Source organism: Heloderma suspectum, chromosome 4 (genome assembly GCF_057233095.1).
Source record: "Heloderma suspectum isolate Gila_16-S chromosome 4, 16-S_ref, whole genome shotgun sequence".
NCBI lineage: Eukaryota > Metazoa > Chordata > Lepidosauria > Squamata > Helodermatidae > Heloderma > Heloderma suspectum.
This window is the reverse complement of record NC_139461.1, coordinates 50,503,350-50,525,644: the sequence shown is the minus strand read 5'-3', so window position 1 is coordinate 50,525,644 and position 22,295 is coordinate 50,503,350.

Sequence of the window (22,295 nt, the reverse complement as noted above, 5' to 3'; positions counted from 1 at the left end):
ATGCCCTAGTGATTGCGGCATTCCAGCCACCCACCAGGGTCTCGACCGAGTGGCCGTTTGCATGCCCCAGAGAATCCCCAAGCGCGTTCAGGAATCCATTTGGATCCATAAGACGCCTGGGGCGGACATAGGCATACTGCCTCTCATATTGGAGGTGTTACCAGCCCTCTCCTCTTTGCCCTCATGGTTTTCAAAGTGAAGAAACTGTTTATACTGGGGATCATGGGCTTGAACTATGACACCAATGCCAGCATCATTGCTTACTGAGGATCATGGGAATTGTAGTTCAACCCCAGTGATTCCCAGCAGAAAAAGGTGGTGCCAGCATCTTCACTTTACAAACAGCTGGGGGTAAGGAGGAGAGGCCCAGGAACAGGAAACCACTGCAAAGTGTACACAGCTGCAAACCAATGAATAAGGTATGATGTATGATACCACAGAAATGAAAAATGGCAGGATTGCCAGGAGAGTTAGCACATGAACTTGACACAAAGTGCACGAACTGGCAGAAACAAATATAGTGATAGAAATAACTGCTCACCAACTAGAAAGTGGGGAGGGGGATCCTCAAGAAAAAAAAAAGTATCAGAAATTACAGCCAACCACAGTGAAATGAAGGGAACCCTGCTGAAGCAAATAGCTGCAAGTGGACCATTGTCTTATCATGTAACTGCGGTGAAATCAGAAGAGTGAGTAGGCTAAAATTATGACAGAAGCTGATTGCAACAGAAAGCTGTGATTTTAGAATTGGACTTGAGTGCATCATTTATTTTCCTCACAGGCATCGCAAATTCTGAGGAGCAAGACTGAAGGATAGGTAAGGTACAGAAGTAGATAAATGGCTCAAAAGAGTCACAGCTGAAGTAGTTTCTACAGCTGGTAAACTAAAGGTGCAACTTATCTTGGTAAACTTGTCAACCAAGCTCATTGCAAAGCTGAACTGTGATAGGAGACCAGAGCTTACAAGAGCCTGGCTGTTCAGCATGTAAAGATGAGCAAATTAAACTGGCAAGGGATCATCTGAAAGTAAATTAGGATTGAGGTAGGGATGTACGAAACAACTCACCTGTTTCGTTTTGTGACATCCACAGTGGGGGGGAGGTGCTCCGTCCCTCCCCCGAAATCCTCGCCTGCTGGCTCCGCTCCACGGCGACTCCGCGGAGCCGCTGGCTGGGGCCGCCCGCAGCAACATCCGGCCGCTGTTGGGCTGCTCAGGGATGCAAATGGCGGCTGCTGTAGCCACCGCCATTTGCATCCCTTTTTTTAGCTGTGATAAATATTTATGTAGCCTATCACAGCAAAAAAAAGGGAACGCAAATGGCGTCCCCGTGTTAGCCGTGATAGGCTACGTAAGTATTTACATAGCCTATCACGGGAAAAATCGTGAAGCGAATGGTGGCTGCAGCTGTGGCCGCCATTTGCAAAGCAGTGCTAATGGCACCAGGTAGGTGCTCCGTTTCACGTGCCTTTTGTGGGTGATGGGGCAGGGGGGGGCTTCGTTTCACCATGAATTTCAGGGGGCTGAATGCACTGGCATTCGGCCTCACTGAGATCCGTGGTGGAATTCTCCGCCATCCCTAGATTGAGGTGTACAAACATAGAAAGGATGGTCTCTATTAGTATGGGAAAGCATTATCCCTCAACCCATACTATTTAGGAATCTTGCTGTATATATTAAGATGTTGTGCCACACAAGAGCTGAGCCAATTGTCAGAAGACTCCCCCCCACACACCTTTTCCTGGAGAATATTTCTGAGATTTTTCTTTTTCTTACGACATCCCTAGGAAAAGAAGGTCGCTTAGCAACAGCAGAAAAAACTCTTAGGAAGGAAGGAAGGCAGGAAGACAGACAGACAGACAGACAGACAGAAGCTGTGCTACTTCCACTGCTAATGGTGAGTCCCACCCTGAGAAACTTTTGGAGAATTCCTCTTCCGTATGGAGAAATTCAGTGAAATAGTCCCCCAATTTCTCTTCCCTCAAATTAGGTGGAGAATTTCAAGAGGCCATTTGTACATAGCTCTAGTGGATCCTTGAAAGAATATTGCTATTACTCTGCTGGCCAACGGTTACATAGAAGAAGGTAGGTCAATTTGGCTGCAGTCTGTATCCATGTGGTGGATCTTCAGTCCTTTTCACTTGCTGGCTAGCATGGCTGCAAGCTCTCCAGAAGACTAAATATTCAGTACAGGAAGGGGCTGAAGAATTAGGGTTCTGAATGAAGAGTCATGCCAGGATAGAAATGAACTTGCAAGGTTTTCGAGTCTATGCTGTCAAAGGTGCATTTAAAAATCCTATCAAAAATTAGCCTTCCTTATTTTTTAAGGACTCAGCATTCCAGCATGCTGCCAGCAAGAACAGTCAGTCCAGTTAGAAAAGCTCTTAACTGAGGGTGTTTTTTTGTGTTTTTTTTAGAAAAATCAGCAACAGTTTGTCTTATATATTCTCTACCCTGGCAACACTATTACTGGACCTAATAATGTCATCCGAAACATAAGGGACTTGTACACCTCTTCATCTTCCACTGTGATATATGCCAACATTTGCCAGCAATGCCCCACTACATTCCACTTAGGATAAATGAGCCAGTCGCTACACAAAAGAATAGATGGCCATGGATCTGACATCAGAAATGGCAATATTCAAAAACCAGTGGGGAACAATTCAACCTCCCAGGGCACTCTGTCAGTGACTTTAAGGTGACCTTTCTTGAACAAAGGAACTTCAAAAACTGATTTCAATGTGAAACAGAATAACAACTATTCATCAACAAGTTCAACTCTATCAGCTGTGGCTTGAGTAGGAACCAAGGCCAGATCTATACTAGTGCTTTTTATCAGTATTGAAGTGCACTGATAAATGTTGGGGCACATTATGTTTTCCATATACCACTTTTCTAGCATTATATTTCCTACTTTTCATTCTCTATTATCCAAAGTACCGCAACAGATGTCATTGTGTGTGCTATGAGGAATAAATGTGCAAGAGGTGGATAGTGTCGCCATGATGGGATTGTATTGATATGGCACAAGATACAGATCTGGCCTTTGTTAGTTGTGTGTTTTGTTTTGTTTTTTAAATCACACTACATATATCAATCAGCTCATCAATGCAAGGATGTCTTTGTTTTCATCACCCAACTACTGTTTAATGAATGGCCACTGTTATCAAGGTAATTATCACTGTCTCTAGTTTCTACATTTCAATTCTCTTTGATCTCACTGTTCACAATCCCCCCTCCCTGCCTCAATACAACCATGTGTATATACATACCTCTAAATTACAGGTTAACAATTCATGCATCTCATGCTATAATAAATTTGTTAGTGCTTAATGTGCCACAAATCTCTCTGTAGTTTTTGCTACAATACACAAATGTGGCTCAATGTCCAGAACAGACAAAAATATATTTTTCAGTGGCTCATAGCCAAAATCTACATGGAAAATACATAATACTTGATTCTCAATAATTAATTACTTGATTCAGTTGCATTGACACTGTAGTCTGATCTTTCACAAATGATTGAAAGCCTCTGCATGACAAATCAGTTTTGCACTGACTGAGGACTGATCAACAACTGCTATTTGTCTAATACTTTTAAAAGACAGAATTATAGCAAGTATATGTGAAGCACAACTTTTATCAGTGTTCCAGTGTTTCAGCTGCATCAAAGAATTAATATGTGAAACCAGTTTTGCCTTGAATGAAGTTTACCTTGATTTGTCCTCTATACCTCCTAAAGATGAACCTGTCTTTCTGGATTGTGCCCTTGATCTTAACCTTTGTTCTCTAGTGGGTTGATATGGATGCAAAATTTGGTTCACTATTGTGTTTCTAATCTGGACTTGGGAAGACCCTATTCATTTTTGGATACAGAGAAAGGGAATGGAAATACCTACATGTTTGATTGTACTACAAGGAGGGAGAACATCCAGAGGTGGGATTAAAAATACAATGCAGAAGATATTTTATTTCCTAATTTTGATTGAGAGTCATAGCTGATTATTTTAGTAACAAATGTGCTGGATATTATATTTATTACTTTTTATTTTAAAATATCAAATTCCTATTTTATTTGCAATTTATAACAAAAGAAAACAAAACAAAAATGGAGGAACAACAATGCCAGCAACAACAAAATACATAACAAAATAGCATATCCATTCACAATAACAATGCACAACACCATTAATTTAAAATAGAGAAAAATTAAACAGTTTGGTTTCAAATATATGCATTAATATAATTTATTTAAATATTTATTTATTACATTTCTATACTGCCCAATAGACGAAACTCTCTGGGTGGTTCAAAAAAAATTTAATATTAGCTGTCCATTGATCTAAATAACCATCCAGATGAAATTGACGACTGTAGGATCGTCAATTTCAAATGCAGCATAAAATGTTGATGTTTTAAAAAATAAAACACAAAGGACAAAAAAATAAGCACACCCTGAGAGTGGACATTGTCTTGAAATGTGTTGTTCCAGAATATAACAAAGAATATTCACTTTCTGATAAATGTATCGGTGTGTATTCTTGTGAAATTCTTGTCTTAAAAAAATAAGGCATTTTGACAATATAGCAATATATTGCACGCTCTCTCTCTCTCTCTCTCCCCCCCCCCCTTGCTAGTCAGATAATGATAGCTTTCTCTTTTGTTCCAGTACGTGGCTATGCACAGTTTTGCTGTGATTTATAAATACAAAGTTATCTCTGAATCATTCATATTAATATCTTTTAAACAATGCACCAGGACTTTGTTTAAGATTCAGTAATACTGAACATTCTGTTATTTCATTAATTATTTTGTTTCTTTCCAATAGCGCTGGACTGTAGCTTAGTGGTAGAGGAGCACATGTTTTGCATGCAGAAAGTCCCAGGTTCAATACCCAGCTTCTCCAGGTAGTACTAGGAAAGAATCCTTCCTCAACCCTTGGAGAGCTGCTGCCAGCCACTGTCGACAATACTGGGCTAGAGGGAAAAATGGTCTGACTCCGTAAAAGGCAGCTTCCTGTGTTCCTATGTTCCTGTGCATAAAAGCTGGTTATTATGCGTGGAGGAAATGTGGACTTGGGAGAAAGGCCTGCTAATATTGTATAGTTTGGTAGGTACATAGCAGTGGTGTGCAACACATGGCCCACGGGCTACCTGGAGCCCCTGCCACCCTGCTGCTCCCTGCCACTGTGCTGCCAACATTTGCTGCAGCAACATCTGTTTACCATTATAGTTAGGTCAAATGTAGCTTGTCTTCAAGCTAAATTGGACCCACTTACTGCTCCACAGCAGTTTGCTGCTGAATTTCACTGTGCCAGTAGGAATGTAGCAGACAAGGGAATCCGGGAGGTGAAATTATGACCCCTGGACTGCCTGCAGTTGCCCACTCCTGAATATAGTAAATACAGTCAATGATCTTAAGGTTTCATTAGAGACTGAAATGGCATGATAGAAATGAACGATTAATTAACAATACCAATGGCATCATTACAAATACTTCCTTTTTATGTTTTCTTATTGGACAGTTCACAGAAGCCAAGATTCTGTTTGGAATCTTGCTGATACAGGAGAGGGGTTGTCTTACCAAGGTGAGCTTCTCGTGGAGATTCAATACTCAGATTTTGGCATCTATAGAGATGAACCTGTTCATCCCAGATACAAATTGCATTATTTACAAGAACTACCTGGAAGTTCAAAATGTCACCTTCATATTGATTCCTTTCCATTGGTGTTACAGAGTTTCACAGCAACAAGCAAAGAGGAGTTTTCATTTTTTTGTTTTGTTTGGGATGAATCACTTAGCTGCCTAGTCTTGTAAACTGGGAGTACTTGGATTTAAACTATTGTGTCTCAGTAAAGGCAGTGTAGCTACACTGGCTGGCTTGCAGTTTGGGTTTTTTTTTAACTAGCCCGAAGATGCTGACGTGGATCCTAAGTTGTCCATTCACATAAGGAAGATGGTGATTTCCACCACCTGTCCCCATTTTTTGCCGGCCTCTGCAATGTATCCCATAACATTCCCAAGGGTTGTCCAAATTCCAGGGGCAGATTTAGGGAGGGAGCACAGGAGGCTGCAGAAGAAAAGAAGGGACATGGGATACAATGTTGGTGCCTGCCTGACCTCCAGAGGCAGGGAGTTCCACAGTAAGGGAGCCACCACACTAAAGGCTCTACTCTGGGGGATTACCACTGGGCCATCGGTCCAGGCAGAACCACCAGGAATAGAGATGGTGGAGAATTCTGCCATGGACTCTAATGAGGCCTGATTCTTAGAATCTGCCCCCCCCCCGGAGTCCGTGGTGGAATGGACCACTCACCTCCACCACCCCGCGAAGTTCACGCCGACCGGATCCTACCTGCCGCTGCTGGGTCCGAGTCCATCCACTGCCAGACTGTGGACGCAAATGGCGTCCAGCATAGCAGACACCATTTGCGCCCCTGCTCTTTGCCATGAAAGGCTACATAAATCTTTACGTAGCCTATCGCGCAAGGGAACAGGGACACAAATACGCCATTTGCATCCCTGTTCCTTCATGCGATACGCTACGTAAAGATTTACGTAGCCTATCACGGCAAAGAGCAGGGGCGCAAATAGCATATTTGCGCAAATCGCGTCTTTGCCACTTTGATCATCAGATGGTGGCCTATAAAAAGATATCCACTTTTCTGTTATGTGCCTGTCTATCTTTCCTTGCTTTATATTTTTCTCCCTGTAAAATATTGATTGTGATGCCTTACCCTGAAGGAAAGAGGAGAATAACATTAGTGAGCACAGCATTGCAGTCTTCTGTCTCTTTAGCATTTAATTCAGACTACATTCCCCGCCGCCCGCCCCTGATTTTGAAGCATCTTTCAGAGATATAATTTAGCTTCTGCAGGAAACTTGAATGTTAATAGCTATATTGGTCCCATAGAATGAGAAACCCAGAGCAAGTGAGGTAGCTTTAAAAAGCTGATAATAAGCTTTTGAACTTACATGTTCCTCATCAGACCTGGAGCATAATTTAAGTACATGCCTAGAGTTTTTATAACCTGCATAAGTCAGGAGGAAAAATAGAGCAATTAGAATTTCTGATTCTGAATTACAATGCAAGACTCCTACTAAGTTCAGTACTAGATCAAATGCAAGTGTGCAAAACTTACAAACATGAAATAATTTCATGATGATGATTTTCCATACTAGAAAAATTTTCAAAGACAGAAATTGTCATTTTTAGAGGTGAAAAGTCTGAGAGCATTTTATGTATTAACAGATCTGTGAGATATTTTTCATTCATGCCAAGTCATATATCTCAGGTCTCCTCTGTCATTGCATGTCTTTTTGCCAAACTGAAAGCCAACATAGAATTACAATTCTGAACAGATTATGAATGCTGATCACCTCCAGATGTACCAATATAGTTCATAATGCTTTGGATATAGTTCAAAGCTCTGTTCAACAATAACCAGAAGCAAGCTGGCCCAAGACATGTTGCTGACCTAGGAGAAGCAGCAGATAGTGTCCCTCCTCCACACCAAATAGGGTGACCATTTACGAGTCACCAAAAAAGAAGACGTGCATCAGCAAAAAAGAAGACAAACGATGACACATTTGCATAAAATTTGCATATGTTAATATGTGTGCATGTGTGTATAAGCATATGCAAATTTTATGCAAATATATGAGTGTATGTATGTGTGTATAACATATGCAAATTATATGCAAATGTGTCATCTTTTGTCCTCTTTTTTTACTGATTTTTTTTTTTACTGCATTTCCTCTTTTTTGGTGACTCGTAAATGGCCACCCTATTTGATAGCATAGATATCATAGAATTGTAGGGTTGGAAGGGCCCCCACCACAAGTAGAGAGTGACAAGAATGATGATAGAGGGGGTGGAGCTAGGGAGCTCATCCACCCTCCCCCTCCTTGCACGTGGAACAGGAGTGTTGAACACCTTTCAACCTAAGAGTGGAATTTAGTTTTGGAGATGTTCTCGGGGGCTGGATTTTAGAGGTGGGAGGGGGGAAAGGCAAAGAGGTGAGGGTGGGGAAGTCAAAATTACTAAAAAACCCAGCATAATTTAATTTAGCACTCCTGCTGTCAGGAACTAAACCTTAGGAGATGCATTGCAGTCTTTCAGAATGGGAAAAAATGTGCATATGCAGAGAAAGCATGGAACTATCGGCAGTCAGGAAAAGGGTGTGGGGCCAAGGGAATGGGCACCGCATCTGGGGTACCCTAGGGGACTGGATCGGGACCCCAGGCAGCCCAGATTTAGCCCACTTCCCATATATCCACACACTGATTTCAAGTCTAAGAAGGAGTTTGTTCTGTTGCTAGTGTGACACAATGGTTAGTGTCGCACTGGGATGGGGAAATCCCAGATGGAAATCCACACTCAAGCATGAAAATCCCTGAGTGACCTTGGGCAAGGCACCACCACTCAGCCTAAATTGGATCCACTACATCACTTGGAGATAAAGGCTGCAATCATATGCCCATTTACCTGTGGGTAAGTGAAACCTCTGAGTAGATATTGATAGGATTGTACTGTAAATTTACAGAAACTTACTATAATAACGCACACATGCACACCCCTTTTCCAGGCTGCCGTAAGCCACAAGAGGCTGCAATTCTATTCACAACTACTTAGGAAACTAGTGTGTTGCTTTCTGTTCTCCTGTCACTGTGTGAGACTGCAACATTAAAAATGATAAACTGAAAGTTCAGGGAAAGATCTTGGAATACCCTGGGTGGAGCAGAACCCCCCCCCCCAAACCCCCCACTGTTGGAGCCTCTGCCCTGAAAAACACAGCATCCATATATCAAGGTAAAATCCCTTTGTCACACCTTTTCTGTTGCTCCCAGTACCTTTCCCAGTCACCTTTTGGTGCACCACCATGGTGCTTCGAAGCTATCGGCTGGGCCGCTCTTCAACTATTTTTTATTTATTTATAATTTATTTATTTATTTATTTATTTGTATACTGCCCAACTGGCAAATGTCCTCAGGGCAGTTTACAATCATAAAACCAAACAGCAACAGCAACAACAACCAAATAGCCAAAAATAAATAATAATATTAATACAACAATGCAAGTATCAGCATTCATACTTTAAACATTAAAAATTACAGAATATTAAAAAACATTGAGGAGCTAGCAGCAAAATGAATTCGCAACCGATTAAAGGTTAAATGCCTGTTTAAAGAGGAAGGTATTAACCTGGCATCTAAATGTATTCAATGCCGATGCCAGGCAATCTCCTTGAGAAGGGCATTCCACAGACAGGGGGTTACTACAGAGAAGGCTCTTTCTCTGGCAGCCACCATCACACAACTGTGGGTGGTGGCAGCCAGATAAGAGCCTCTGAAGACGATCTTAGCAATTGGACAGGAATGTATGGGAGAAGGTGCTCCTTCAGGTAGACTGGTCCTAAGCAAAGTCAGCACCAACACTTTAAATCAGGCCCAGAAACTGACTAGCAATTAGTGCAGTTGATGCAACACCGGAGTAATATGTTAAAAATGGCCAGTCCATTAAGCAACCCCCCTGCTCTGTTCTGCACCACTAACTAGGGATGTTCAAAACCACTTACCTCTTTTGTAAGTGGCATCTGCGGTGGGGGGGGGGGCACTCCATCCCTCCCCCTGGAATCCTCCCTGGCCAGCTCCGCTCTACGGCGACTCCGTGGAGCTGCCGGCTGGGTGCATCCGCAGCTGGACATCTGGCTGTGGCAGGTCTGCGGACGCAAATGGCGGCTGGCGTAGCGGATGCCATTTGCATCCCTTTGCCAAGCCATGATAGGCTATGTAAATATTTATGTAGCCCATCACAGCAAAGAGTGGGAATGCAAATGGTGTCCGCTGCGCCATTTGTGTCCCCGCTCTTTGCCATGATAGGCTACGCAAATATTTATGTAGCCTATCACGGCTCAGCGAAGGGACGCAAATGGCAGCCAGTGTGGTGGCCGCCATTTGCGGCCACAGCCCGGCAGCAGCCAGAGCCGCCAGAGCTGCCACTGGAGCCACCACTGGTGCTGCCGCTGGAGCCTCAGCCAGGTAGGCTCCGTTTCTCGGGGCTTTCGTGGGGGTGTTGGGCAGGTTGCTCCGTTCCGCCACAGATTCCAGGGGGCTGAATTCACTGGAATTTGGCCTCCCTGGGATCCGTGGCAGAATTCTCTGACATCCCTACCACTAACTGAATTTTCTGGACTGTCTTCAGGGGTAGCCCCACATATAACACATATAACCAGTCGGCGTTGCAGGAAAAGCATGGGCTTGGAATCTGCCAAGTGCTCTGCCTGAAATCCTCCACTTCTGCTGCCCGGTTCAGCCACTGCAAGAAGAAAGAGGCAGTCAACAGTTGCCTCCACTGGAATCCAGCTGTGTGAAATCCAATTTAGAGCCACCACCATCTGCTGCAATTGCTGTGTTATCCTCTTGCTACAACTGCACCTTATAGGGAAAGCCAGGAGGCTGCAAAGACACAGCTGGAAGACACCTGACTTCCTCTTGGGCAGGTAGTTGCTCCACAGTAGTGACCAATGGGTGGGCCCCATAGCAGGAGCCAAGCTCACAACCAGGCACTCCAGAGTTAGGTCTGGAACATGCCAGCTTTCATGTGGGCTGGCAGCAGCAGGAGGCTTCTGGTGGCACTGGTTGGCCAGTGTGGTGGCAGCAGCTGGTGGGGAAGCTGGTATTCGGGTTGGCAGGAGAGGTAGCAACAGGGGGCCAGGATGGCTGGAGGGATGTGTGATCTGCCGCTCCTCCCAACCCACCACCTGAGAGAAAGGTTTGTGGTGGCTCATGGAAGGACCAGGCCTGGCCATAAGAATGCTCCATATTGACTTGCACAGATGCCCAAATAAACTTAGGGAAGGGAATGGGCACCCATAGGGAAAAAAAGGTAGTAAAATTACAACTTTAACTGTGTTCATAGAAGGCGCAAGGCGGTGGAAGCATTTTCCCGTACCTTTTTCCCGTATTTACGGATAAGGATGTCTGGTGCATTTACCAAGGAACTGAATTTCCCATTCTACCTTCATTTTCTACAGCCCTTACAGGTTTTTTGTGCTGCCTCAGACTGTGTCCCAGCACTTTGCGTAGTACTTTCACCATCCAGCTTTTAAGTATCATGGGGGGGGGGGCAGAAACCCTACTATTTTCTCCATTCTTTCATTCTAACCAGTAACCAATTCAGTAACTTTCTCTTTATACCTTTAATAGCTTGCCTTGTTCTCAATAGCTTTCTGCTGTAAACTGATGGCTTTGAAGTTGCCTTCTATGGTTCTCTCTCCTTTTTCATTTGTAGTGTCAGACTAAATCTACTGCAGTGCAAGAGTTAACCTATACTCGGTGACATAGTAATCAATTAATTCTGCTAAGCTTTCATGCTCATCTTCCCTTTGGTTAACTCATTAACACAAGGCAGGTCGACAGGCAGGCTTTCACAGGGTCTGCAAGCTTGTCCAGCAATTCGTTCATTAGTTTACAAACACAATCTATTAGCATCACTTTTCAGTCAGCTAGAGTGTGAAGTGGAAGAACAGTAGGATAATAGCTCAGGGGAAACCTGTCAAAGACTCCTATACTGTATATTTATTCATGCTTGCCACCTTTCCAGGCATAAGGAGCCCCTGGACATGTAGTTTCCAGGAGACTTGAGGGCCATAGTAAGGACTCAGGTGCCCTGGGAATACTAAATTTCCCAGGGCCCCAGGGACAAGGGAAACAGAACTGACAGAGAGACCTCTAGTGAAACCTGCTTGCCATTGCTGCTGCCAGGCAAGTGGAAAAGGGAAGGACAACTCAAACCATAAGGACAGCCCAGCAGAGGGTCACTGGTGATCCCCAGAATCCTCTGCCCTACTCTTTCTTTTCTTTTGCTGTTTCTCCTGTTCTTGCTGTTCACCTGTTCTCAAGAGAGTAAGGAGATGAAGCAACAGCCCCCACTTTTGGAGGCAGTAGTGTGGATTGGGCCCAGAGCGAAAGGGCAAGCAAATGGGCAGTGGTGACAGTTGCAAGGAGGTGGACTTACTTAGAGAGGGAGACCCACTTAGGGCATCTTGCCCAAGGTCCCCCAAAATCCAGAGCCAGCATTGCCTAAGAACTATGGGAAATGATGCTCTGGCAAGCATGTGCAGCAGCAGCACCAGAGGTTGCTGGTATCCACAGAAACTTAATTTTGTCCCATACTTCATAGTGACATATTTCCATTGGGCTCCTCCCCTTTTCAGCTGTCACCTGACAGTAGGCTGAGGTAGAGGTAGATGGGGCCTGCTATGGGACTAGCTCAATTGGGCTCCTTCTCTCCCTGAATTGTTTCCATCCCAGCTGGTCATTATAAGAACTTCGTAACTTTAAGAATGGGTGTCTGTGTTAGCTCGTTCATCTCTTCCTTCCTCCTCCATTTCTCCTTCCGTGTTGTGTCTTTCAGATTGTGAGCCTGAGGGCAGGGGCTGTCTTGTTTTGTTTTTTAAATTGATCTGAGAGCCTTTTCAGCTGAAGAGTGGGGTAAGTCCAGATGCGCCTCTGTACCAAGGCCTTTGGAAGTTAGGGATGTCAGAGAATTCCACCATGGATCTCGGTGAGGCCGAATGCCAGTGCATTCGGCCCCCTGAAATCTGTGGCAGAACGAAGCCCCTGCCCCCCCAACCCACGAAAGGCACACGAAACAGAGCACTTACCTGCTGCCGTCTGCGCTGACTTGCGAATGGTGGCCACCCTGCGCTTCTTCATCATAGCCGTGATAGGCTACATAAATACTTACGTAGCTTATCATGGCTAACGCAGGGACTATGTAAGTATTTATAGTATGTAATACTATGTAAGTATTTACATAGCCTATCATGGCAAGCCAAAACAAAACACAACAGTGTACGCAAATGGCGGCGGCTACGGCGGTCGCCATTTGAGTTTCCTATTTTTAGCCATTTTAGCCTACATAAATATTTACGTAGGCTATTACGGCAAAAACAAGGGGAACGCAAATAGTATAGTGGGTGCTATTTGCGTTCTGTTTTTTTCGCCATAATTTGTGTTCGTAATTTGCAAATGGCACCCACTATGCTATTTGTGTTCCCCTTGTTTTTCGCCATAATAGCCTATGTAAATATTTACGTAGGCTAAAACGGGGGGGGGGGGAGGAACGCAAATGGCACCCACTACGCTATTTGTGTTCCCCTTGTTTTTCGCCATAATAGCCTATGTAAATATTTACGTAGGCTAAAACTAGGGGTGGACGAAAGTCACTTACCTGTCCTCGAAGGACGTTCGCGGTGGGGGGAAGGCGCTTCGCTGCTCCCCCCGCGAAGTTCAGGCCGGGGGGGGAGGCTTCCTGCCTCGGCCCGGCCGAAATTCAGGCTGGGGGGGAGGCTTCCCGCCTCGGCCCGGCCGAAATTCAGGCCGGGGAGGAGGCTTCCCGCCTCGCCCGGCCGCGAACGCGAAAGTTAAAAAAACAAAACAAAACGCCCCCTGATAGGCTACGTGACGATTCACGTAGCCTATCACGGCTAGATCTGCAAAGTCAGCCGTGATAGGCTACGTCAATCGTCACATAGCCTATCACGGGTGACTTTAAAAAAAAAAAATGTGTGTACGGATAATGGCAGCCCCCATAGGGAGCCGCCATTCCAGTTCCTTATTTGGTCGCTGTAGTCTACGTAAAGATTTACGTAGACTACAGCGAAAATAAGGGCAACGCAAATAGCGTGCCCTTATTTTTGCCGTAGTCTACATAAATCTTTACGTAGACTAGACGTGCCAAAATAAGGAACGCAAATGGCGGCGTCCATGGGCTGCCGCCATTTGCGTATGCGCTTTTTTTTTCCCCCCCAAAGTCACCCGTGATAGGCTACGTGACGATTTACGTAGCCTATCACAGCTGACTTTGGAAATCTAGCCGTGATAGGCTACGTAAATCGTTACATAGCCTATCACGGGTGTGTGGGGTTTTTTTTTACTTTTTTTTTTGCAATGGCCGCGGCAGCCAGTCGGGAGACCGGCCGCCGCCCCCACCCCCGACGAAACGTCGCCGAACCGCCGCCAGGACCCGCCACCGAGAGGGACATTCGCTGAAGGTAAGTCCCATCCCGGGGGGGGGGGCGGGGGGCCGGCAGAGAATTTCCCCAACACTTTCGGGGGGCTGAATGCGTCGGCGCTCGGCCTCCCGAAGATTCGTGGAGAAATTCTCTGCCAACCCTACTTCCAACCCTACTATTCTATGATTCTATGAACTATGTCCTTTTTCATTTTCACTCTAGACTAGGCACAGGTGCCCCAATCCAGACCTTAAAAGCCCCCCACCTCCCACTAGGATCCCAATCTGGATCAGGCCCCCTGCAACTACTCTAGAGTAAAAATGAAAAAGATACAGCTACTAGTAATGGATTTAAAGTAATGTCTGTTTTGGCCCATAGTCTGAAATATCTGGAGGGCATCATGTTGGGAAGGCTGAGCTACTTTATATCATGTCAGATCAACTATCTGGGTCATATTCATCTAACTGAATATAAGTCAGCAGTGTGATCTGCAAAAACGGCTAATGCAATTTTAGGTTCCATCAATAGAAGCATAGTTTCTAAATCACAGGAAGTAATTGTTCCACTCTACTCTGAGCTGGTAAGACCCCACCTTGAATACTGTGTCCAATTCTGGACACCACAATTTAAGAAGGATTCAGATAAATTGGAACGAATTCAGAGCAGGGCAACAAAGATGATCAGGGGACTAGAAACGAAGTGTTACGAGGAAAGATTAAAGGAACTGGGTGTGTTTATCCCTGAGAGAAAAGGACTGAGTGGGTATATGATAGCATTTTTTCAAGTACCTAAAGGGTTTTCAGACAGAAGAGGGCTGCAACCTGTTCTCTATCATCCAAGACTGAGGGACACGAGATAAAAAGCTTACGTTACAGGAAGGCAGGTTTTGGTAGAACATCAGGAAAAACTTTCTGATAGTCAGAGCAGTCAGACCAACTGCCTAGGGATGTGGTGGGCTCTCCCTTACTGGAGATATTCCAACAGAGACTAGACAGCCATCTATCAGGGATGCTTTAAACTGGATTCCTGCACTGAGTGGGGGGTTGGACTTGGCCAAATTGGCTCCTTCCAACTCTATGATTCTATCATGTAGTCCAGAATTGTCAACTTTGGCAGCACTCTGGGGGCTGGCCTGGCAGTCTTTCATGGGTCTGCTAGCTAAGGAAGCTGAACCTGGGACTTCTCGCCTGCAGTGTATGTGCTCTACTAATGAACATGTGTGCTCTACTACTTTTCTGAGGCCACCCTTTGGCCCTTAGTGGGCAGGGATTTTGTTATTGTAAATTGTAAACATTACATAGAAGGCACACTATGGCAGGGACAACTAGGGCTGTGTGACTCAGCAAAACCTGAGTCCATCAAACTTCTCTGATTCCCACTTTGAATCTCATTCCAGCTCATGATCAGATTGTGAGCTTTTTTTCTTTTTCTTTTGTACAAAAAATCATGCATATTTTGTGTGCATTTCCCCAAATATATGCACCAATTGTGTGCATTTTTGGAATGTATGCATTTTTTCCCATTGACTAAAGTTTGTTTATAGGCATATTTCAAATTTTTGAACATATTTGTTGTTGTTGTGCAAATCGCATTGCAAGCTCTGAAAGATATGTAGTTCAGATCACAGGTTGTGTTCAGGTCTGGGAGGTGTGAATTTGAAAAGTCATAGTAAAAAATGTACTGAAATGAATTTCTCACTCAACCCTACAGACAATTTCTCTTAGACAGTTTCCAGGATGAGGGTTTACACCTCTGTTCAAGGCACAGGACCCTGACTCATTTGACAGTAACACTAAGGCACGTACACCAGGCAAAGCAACTTCTATTCCAAACAATGCTCATGGAAGGTGTCAAAAGTAAGTAATGTCCTCCATTTCACTTCCAATAAAAGTAAAGTACTTTGAGCAAGGGCAATGTTATTTTTCATGATTCCACACAGGTTTAAGTGCATTACTTTTTCAGAGGTAATGTCACTTACACAATAATTCAGCAATATACCAAGGAGTGCTGGGACACCTTTGAGACAAATTGATTTATTGCAGCTTCAGCTTTTGTAGGTGACAATCTACTCCATCAGATGGATGAAGTGGAGTAAGAAGTGGTGGATACATAAACAGATGAGTTGAGATTCCTGTGGAGGATAAACCACTTTAACGGGTTGAGAAGTTAAGATAATGTGGTATTAATGCACACCTAACCTGAAAGATGTGAGACTTGGTTACTGTAAGTCAACATTTGATAAGGCATCAAACAAGCATGAATAATAAGCAACTTGTATAGTAGCCAATACAAGTGTTTTCATTTTTGTATCTTCCCAAATAATTTATAAATCAAATGCATTGTATGGCTGTTTATTCTTAATTGCAGTTCTGGTCTGAGAAGGCACTTTCTCTGAACTTTCTGTCATAGACTTTCCCCAGATAAAAAATAATTCTGTACCAGAATCCAAGATGTTTGTGTGTTTGGATGTATGTGAGGCTCGCTATCTTAGTAATCATGCATTTCACATGAATGCTTCTAATGATAAACTATATGTCCAGTTCCGGCATTTTGCATGATTTTAGAGCTTCAGTTCCTTTACGGACAGTTACTTTATGGACATTTAATCTCTTTCTCTTTTTTCCCTTCCCACTTTTTATATGTATGTCCATTGATTTCATCCAATGGCCAACATAGTACTACTAATTAAGATAAATCTTGAAAATAATTCCTAAGCTGAATGAAGGACTGGTTTTTGGAGGGCCATTGCAGCATTTTTATCTTCTGATCTAGTGTGGAGCTTGTTACACTTGATTAAGTCACCCAGAGCTGTGTGCTCTGTGGAGATTGTTTTTATGGTGCACCTCCTTTCTGGTGGTTGCATGATGTGCTCTTGATTGTACAGGTCCATCTCTAATGGCAAGATGGCTCTTCCTCACATCACAGGGTTGGACAAGATGGTTGTTTGGTCACTTTCACTTCTATGATCTTCATCTTTGTCATGTAAATTACATTAGAATATAACATTGTGGTGATCACATGATTTAATTATTTTCAGCATTTTAGGCCAACATATTATATGTACTAAAAGCAGTAGCACCACATCTGCTCCTTGTCTGCCTGCAAATTTTAGTAAAACAAAATGCATGATGTGTCTACAAGTAGCAGTCGATGAAGTGGAAGGGGGAACAGCTAAACTCAAAATATGATGAAATGTCATTATTTTTGTCATACCAGATGTTACAGGAAAGAGAGAAGGAAAAGAGATAGGGCTGCTGCTTTCAGTGGTAGCCACACATCAACTGCAGTATTTTCTGCCGCAGTAGATCATTAAGCACTTATTATTTCACACATCAAACTTTTGTTTGAAGGGATATCTGATAGAACTGAAATTCAGTTTGCACTGATGCAGTATGCAGCGAAAGCCAGAAGAAAACACAGAGATGGATCGAAATCACCCATGAGAACTAGCACAAGGTTTGTATTTTAGACGTACATAATAAGAATAGCAAATTGGGCATCTCATATCAAGCTCAATCTTTGCACGTTATTTATCCAGTCCCATAACTCATCAGTTATCTCCAACTGATTTAATCAAGAGTATGAAACCCAACTGCAGCTTACAACTATTACGTGTATTTGATCTCTCAAAATGCTCTATTGATCTATTATCATTTTACTGATATGACTGAAGTTTCTTCAGCTCAGTTTCTTAAAGAATGCTACAGTTTTTTTTAATTTGCATCCACACATACATTGTGACCTAATCTAGAGCTTTCATCTACATTTTATGAATGTACACACAAAAAATTATACACCATATGCTATATATCTATTTCTTCTCCTTACATTCTTCATTTACATGAACTCCTTACTTTGGGCTTTTTGTGGGGAAGAGTGGGATATGAATAAGAATAATAGTATCATGGTTACAATGAATAATAGAATCATGGTAACAATCTAAATAAAGGAAAACAGATCAGGACAGTATTGTCCTTTGAATATAAACAAAAAAGAGAAATGATTTATAAATCCTTTTAGATGATGATGGAATGCAGATGGTATATTTAATATTATGAACAACTTGGATTTTGAAGAAAAACTTTTCTGTGCTTTTCCACACAAAGGATCAATAATTTTAAAGGTTAACACTTAACTCCTTGCATAGCAACAGAAGCCCAAATCACTGGCAGTCTCTCAAAATCAATACAAGTATTGGAAAGCAGCTGAAACACATGGCTACAGGACATCAGTTTAAGGAAATGGCAAAAAACCAATTTATTTGACCAGGGTAACAACATTACATAGAAACAACATGACCACTCTCTTAATCTGGTACTAAAAGGGTTAATAAAGAGTAAAGAGGGCTGATTTGATCTGGGGGAGGCCTACAAGAAGAGCCCCTAGAAGAGCCCAGATTCATAACCAGCTTTATATTCCAGACTCTTTACCCCTGGGCGAGAAGACCTTGAAGTCTGATTCTATGCTAAATGATATTATTTCACTAACTGAGACTCTGAGATTTTGCAGGACTGTCTTTGCAGAAAGGAAAAAAATGCAGCTGTCTTTACAAGTGGCTTCACAGAGCTTGTTCAAGGCCATGATGTGCTGGCAGACTATCTAAGAGTGATGAACAGCAGAACTGAGCATGCTCAGATGCCTACTGAGAGGAGGAAAAGTGCTGTTTTGACATCTCGTGGGGTATACCTGCTGATAAGAGAACGTCCTTACTCGATGCTAGTTGGGCAAGGAAATGTAGCCCTGAGCACGAGCGACAACTAGGAGGAAGCGTTTGGGTGGATATGACCAAAAATGACCGGGAATTCAAAGAAGATATACCTAGGGATGTACGAAAGTTCTGCCACGGATCTCGGGGAGGCTGAATGCCAGCGCATTCGGCCCCCTAAAATCGGTGGCGGAACGGCCCCCCTGCCCCCTCCCCCTGGGACGGGACTTACCTTAGGCGGATCTTCCTGGCGGCGGCGACTCCGGCGGTGGTTCGGCGGCGGCGCAATGGCGGCCGGTCTTCTGACCGGCTGCCGCCACTGCCATTTCCAGGTAAAAAACAACAACAACAAACGTGATAGGCTATGTAAAGATTTACGTAGCCTATCACGGCTAGATTTTAAAAAAACACCGTGATAGGCTACGTAAATGTTTATGTAGCCTATCACGGCTGAGTAAAAAAAATAGGATTGGTGGAGAATTTCTCCCCGAAACTTCGGGGGGCCGAGCGCCAACGTGTTCGGCCCCCCGAACAAGTTTCGGGGAGAAATCCTCCGAACCCCCCCCGCCCCCCACACCCCCCCCCCGGGACGGGACTTACCTTCGCCGAATGTCCCTCCCGGCGGCAGGTCCAGCCGGCGGTTCGGCAGGTGTTCGAGCGGGGCGGGAGCGGCAGCCGGTCTTTCGACCGGCTGCCGCCGCCGCCTCCATTGCAATAAAAAAAAAAAAAACGCCCCCGATAGGCTACGTGACGATTAACGTAGCCTATCACAGCTAGATTTGCAAAGTCAGCCATGATAGGCTACGTCAATCGTCACGTAGCCTATCACGGGTGACTTTTTTTTTTAAAAAAAAAGCACGTACGGATAATGGCGGCCCCCATAGGGAGCCGCCATTCCCGTTCCTTATTTGGTCGCTGTAGTCTACGTAAAGATTTACATAGACAACGGCAAAAATAAGGGCAACGCTATTTGCGTTGCCCTTATTTTCGCCGTAGTCTACGTAAACATTAACGCGAAAGTTAAAAAAAAAAAACAACGCCCCCTGATAGGCTACGTGACGATTCACGTAGCCTATCACGGCTAGATCTGCAAAGTCAGCCGTGATAGGCTACGTCAATCGTCACATAGCCAATCACGGGTGACTTAAAAAACAAAAAGAACTGTGTACGGATAATGGCGGCCCCCATAGGGAGCCGCCATTCCCGTTCCTTATTTGGTCGCTGTAGTCTACGTAAAGATTTACGTAGACAACGGCAAAAATAAGGGCAACGCTATTTGCGTTGCCCTTATTTTCGCCCTAGTCTACGTAAACATTTACGTAGACTACAGCGACTAAATAAGGAACGCGAATGGCGGCTCCCTATGGGGGCCGCCATTAACGTACGCGCTTTTTTTTTTTTTTTTAAAGTCACCCGTGATAGGCTATGTGACGATTGACGTAGCCTATCACGGCTGACTTTGCAGATCTAGCCGTGATAGGCTACGTGAATCGTCACGTAGCCTATCAGGGGGCGTTTTTTTTTTTTTTAACTTTCGCGTTCGCCGCCGGGCAAGGCGGGAAGCCTCCCCCCTGGCCTGAATTTCGGCTGAGGCGAGGCGGGAAGCCTCCCCGCCCGGCCTGATCTTCGTGGGGGGAGCAGCGAAGCACCTCTCCCCCACCGCGAACGTCCTTCGAGGACAGGTAAGGGACTTTCGTCCACCCTTAAAAAAACACAAAAAAACGCGCGTATGCAAATGGCAGCGCCCATGGGCGCCACCATTTGCGTTCCTTGTTTTTGCCATCTCAGTTTACGTAAACATTTACGTAGACTAAGATGGTGAAAATAAGGGGAACGCAAATAGTGTAGACGCTACACTAAGCACTAGTGTAGACGCTACTACTAAGACGTGCCAAAATAAGGAACGCAAATGGCAGCGGCTGTTTGCGTCCCTGCTAGCAAGCGGCCGGATGTCTGGCTGCTGGCGGAGCCGGCTGGCGGCTCTGCAGAATCCCTGCGGAACGGAGCCGGCCAGCCAGGATTCCAGGGGGGAGGAATGGAGCGCCTTCTCCCCGGCCAGGATTCCGGGGGGAGGGACGGAACACCTCCCTCCCAGCATCAGCATAATCCGTGGAAAGGTAAGTACCTTTCGTACATCCCTAGATCTACCAAAGAGAAATGTGTCAATCAAGATGACATGCCCAGACGGCAGACTTTGGGTCATATTTTGGGACATTTCAAAGTAACTCATTTGTAATGGTGCCAGACATGTTGCCCAGACATATGAAATTGTGGGAGATAGATGAGACACCTTGCTTCTGATTGGTGAGCAAATGCTCTAACCACGTGCACCCCATTTTGATTAGAAGCTGATCGTCTTATTGTTCATGGGCCCCACCTTTGACCAGAGCAGGGGTATAAAAGCACAGGGAATGGGAGCTCTGAGGGTGGTGCTTTTGTTCCTGTCGCTCTTGCTCCTGCTGCTGCTGCTACTCCACTTCCCTTCTTCTGCCATGCCACCAGACCCAAGGATTTGGGTAACTATGGACTTCTTTAGACTCTTAGACTTTGGAACTTAGGATGTTTTCTGAAAGTAGAACTTAGAAGTATTTATTTATTTATTTATTTATTATTAAATTTATTAATCGCCCATCTGGCTGGTCACACGGCCACTCTGGGCGATGCACAACATACCATAAAACAATTTAAAACAATAAAATTCTACCATAATTTTTTTTAAAATACCCTAACCCACCCCAAATGCCTGTCTGAACAACCACGTTTTTAATGCACGACGGAAGCTCATTAAAGAGGGGGCATGACGGAGTTCCCTAGGGAGGGAGTTCCACAGAGTGGGGGCCACCACAGAAAAGGCCCTCTCCCTCGTCCCCACCAGTCTAGCTGTCCTGGCTGATGGGACAGAGAGAAGGCCATCCGAGGCTGATCTTGTTAAGCGGCCTGTCTGGTGCTGCTGGAGGTGCTCCTTAAGATAGGCTGGGCCGGAACTATATAGGGTTTTAAAGGTCAAAACCAACACCTTGAATTTGGCCCGGAAAACAACTGGTAACCAGTGCAACTCCTTCAGCACTGGAGTGATGTGATCTCGCCGGCGGCTTCCTTTAATCAGGTGAGCCGCCGCGTTCTGTACCAGCTGCAGCTTCCGAACCGTCTTCAAGGGTAACCCCACGTAGAGCGCATTACAGTAGTCTAAACGAGAGGAGACCAGGGCATGTACTACCGATGGGAGCAGATGGTCGGGAAGGAAGGGGTGCAGCCGCCATATCAGATGGAGTTGATACAGCGCTGTCCGGCTCACAGCTGACACCTGAGCCTCCATGGACAGCTGGGAGTCCAAAATGACCCCCAGGCTGCGGACCTGGTCTTTCAAGGGTAGCCGTACCCCATTCAACACCAGGTCAACATCCCCCAGCCTCCTCTTGTCTCCCACCAAAAGTACCTCGGTCTTGTCAGGGTAGTTATGATTGCTCATAACAAGTAGTTATGAGTTTAGGACTTAGAGTGCTTTCTAAGTTTGAGACTTGGAGGTTATTTCTGAGGAGGGGATTTGGAATCCCATCTTCAGAGGTGG